The sequence below is a fragment of the Pseudomyrmex gracilis genome, unplaced genomic scaffold (assembly GCF_002006095.1).
Source record: "Pseudomyrmex gracilis isolate BER0280 unplaced genomic scaffold, ASM200609v1 scaffold_502, whole genome shotgun sequence".
Classification (NCBI taxonomy): Eukaryota; Metazoa; Arthropoda; class Insecta; order Hymenoptera; family Formicidae; genus Pseudomyrmex; species Pseudomyrmex gracilis.
Genome location: NW_018021086.1, coordinates 14,151 through 17,820, shown reverse-complemented (window position 1 = coordinate 17,820; position 3,670 = coordinate 14,151).

Sequence of the window (3,670 nt, the reverse complement as noted above, 5' to 3'; positions counted from 1 at the left end):
AAGAAAAGAGCGTATCGCCCTATTTCTCTTGCCAATAATTTGCTTAAGTTATTGGAAAAGATAATTCAAAGACGCATGGAATGGTGGTCTGAACAGAACAACTTAATTGCTTCCTACCAGTTTGAGTTTCGACGTGGCTTGTCTTGCATAGACAACTTGGCTATTTTCATGTGAAACTGGCCAATAATAATCGTCAGTTAACAGGCGCAGCTTTCTTAGATATCGAGGGGACATTTGATAACGTGGTCCCTGAGATGTTACTTTGTATATTACGCAGACTGGGTTTTCCCGAGTCTATTGTCAACTTTGTGTCTTCTGTTGTCTCGTCTAGAAACCTGGAGTGTTATATTTTCGGTGTTCACGTACAATCTAGAACTACTACCATGGGTGTACCACAAGGTCCTTAGTCCCTTGCTGTTCAGCCTGTACTTGTCTTTTTTGGAAATGTGTTTACCCCTCCCAGTCAAACTATTAATGTACGCTGACGACCTTGTTGTGTTCTGTTCTCATTCCTTTTTCACTTATGTTGCTCAGCAACTGAATGTTGCGCTTACAAATGTTAGCTCACATTTTGAGGAACTGGGATTAAGACTTTCTCCAGAAAAGTCTTCGGTGACCTTCTTCTCATTGAACAGTCTTCGTAACACCAAGTGGTTAATTAAAAAGCATAATGTCAAGATTTCTTTTCACAATGTCGTCATCCCAATCATCTGGTGCGTTAGATTTTTAGGCGTAATCTTTGATTACTCGTTGCGATGGAAAAAACATGTAGCAGAAATTAGGAAGCGCGTTCTTCCACGGATCAATATACTCAAAGCCATTGCGGGCATTAAATGGGGGGTTTACCCAAGTGTTCTCTCCACGGCCTATAAGGGCTTAGTTCGCTCCGTTTTGACTGAGACTGTCAAGTGATATCTCCTCTTTCTCAGCCTGAATGTCTCGTGTTAGATAGATTACAGTTTGCTTATATTCGCATAATTTGTGGCCTTATGAGGTCCACTCCTACCAATGTGCTGCTAGATCTGGTTAACGAACAACCTTTGGCTTGTCGACGTAGGTTTTTGACCCGTAAGTATTTGTGTCGTGTGGCTTTTCGTGCGGAACACCAACTGGGTTCAATGGTGCGAGAAAGCCTTCCTTCGTGGAGCTCTATATGTGGAGCCAACAGTTTCGATCTGTTCAACATCTTCAATCACCTTTCGACTGCAGTTCAGCAAGTAGAAGTGCTCATTCTACCTGGCTTACTATCCTTTTTTTTTTGTCAAGTTCTACAAGTGTTGCGTTGATCTTAGTTCAGGCGCTAAGTTTCGTTCTGCACACTCACCTCAACTGGAGTTGAGTAGATTCCTGGATAGTATGGGTGCCTCACATATCTTCTACACTGACGGCTCCATGATTCCCTCTGTCGGGGATCAACCCGCTCGGGTGGGTTTTGCAGTGGTCTCTGAATACCCTGATCTGGTACATTTCACCAGACTAAATAATCATTCTACCATCTTCGATGCTGAAGCACAAGGCATTCTGTGTGCTCTTGAATACATAAGGGACTTTGCGTTAAGCCTGTCGGTTGTAGCTTCCGACTCCATGAGTGTTCTGAGCTGTCTCATGTCCTCTGACCCTCGGGGCTCTTACCCGAGTGTTGTGTATAAAATTAAGTCGCTCACTTCTGAACTCGCGTTGCAGGGAATCAATGTTAGTTTCTTGTGGGTCCCTGCCCATAAGGGTATCAGAGGTAATGAGAATGCAGACTTTTATGCCAAGAAAGCGTTGAGTCTACCTGAACCCAACTCGTCTTTTAAGTGTCCTTTCAGCTCCCTGTTTTCCGGTTTCAGGAAAGAGGTGCTGGAAGAGTCGAGGAAGTTTTTGCTCGGGGAAGCTCTGACCAAGGAGGGTAGGTACTTCTCTTGGAAGGATCAGGTTCTTGATAAACCTTGGTATGAAAAATTTAAAAGACCACTCCCTAGATGCTTAGTCTCCTTTATCTCACGCATTTGTACTTTTTATACGTGTGCTGGGGCGCACTTTGCGGATAAGTCAAGTGTTGAAACAGCCAAATGTGAATGTGGATACACTCAACAAAACATTGATCATATTTTTTTCCATTGTCCTATTCATAAAGACGCTTCTGACTCACTTATACTTGACTTATTCCACAACGGTTTCAGCCCACCGTATAGTGTGGCGGAGGTTGCCTTTTCTAATAAGTTACAAGCCATGCATGCATTGTACGCTTTCGTCGTTAAAGGGCAGATATCCATCTAAGCTTACATTTTATCGTACAGACTGAAATCCTCCTCTACTCATTTCTTCTATAATCTCCCTAACTCAGTTCGACCGTCTGATTGGAGTTGTGCTCCGATTCTCACATGCGGGGTGTAAATCTCCCCACCCGCAGTCTGTGTCAAGACCATATATATAATACTACTATATTGTTAGTACGGTGCCGACCTGAAGTTCAATGTTACGGTGCAGACAATATAGTAGCCTCTCTCTCCAGCTGCTTTGTGCGCATGCGGTGAACATTCAAGCACGTTTGGGCATTTCTCTTTCTCGCGTTCTTTCCAATGCTTTGTCTCGTTCGCACTTGCTTAATAGACGCGCTTGCGCATAATGACGCTCGACCATTTATGCCCATATTTGGACTTCGTGCGTCTCTCTTTGTCGGGCCTCGTGCCTCTCATTGCGAAAATACGCAACTAGCAATATAGAAGTATTATATATATGGTCAAGACCTAGAAACCAACAGTGAAAACTACTCTACTATGGCTGCTTTCCCTTTAGGAGACACAGTCGACACAAGTCGACACAAAAATCATTCTGTCTTCGTTCAGTATTCAGTGAGAAACAAAGACAGAATGACTCTTGTGTCGAATTGTGTCGACTGTGTCACCTAAAAGGAAAGCAGCCTATACAACTCCGTGATCACGCATTGAGTGTGTTTTGCCGCACCGGCCCAGTGGTCTCGCGGCCTGAGTGCAGGGGCTGCGAACCCGAAGGTCCCGAGTTCGAATCCGCTCACCACCTAAGGATTTTTTCCGGGCCGGTCCCTTTCAACCGAGTTTATCGGTTGAGTGGCGAACTGAATCGGGCCTCCAAAAATTAATTCGGGTGTAATCCCGAATTAATTTTTCTCCCACAAGGCGATCATAGTCATAACATCTTGAGCACGAGCCCGACATAGATGGGCACGCCCACTGTGAAAGACGGCCGTGTATCGCGTGGTAGTATATAGGAGTATTATATATATGAACGCTACGTAGCGCTACCTTCGGCAAAACACACCCATTGAATCTACGGTTTTAATCCAAACTCAGTGAAGACTTAGAATTGCGTATGGACTAGCAATAAGGGTCCACTGAGCTAGAGTCCCTGGAAATAAGAGTCTGGCCAATGTTTAATCTGAAACAAAATGGCGTCGATAGTTACTATATATATCGTATTCTATATCGTATAAGGCCGATTTCCTTATATCTCCCGATAGCTATTCTTTGAAGAAATATATAAAAACNTATATTGTATCTTATCTAAAACTTATTCAGAAATGGAGAAATTGGACATAAAACCTATGATAGAAAAATAGGTATGTACAGACACTGTGCAACAAAAAATGACATTCTAACCTTCTGTTAACAATTTGATAGAATAATTGCAAATTTATTTATGTGTTTGT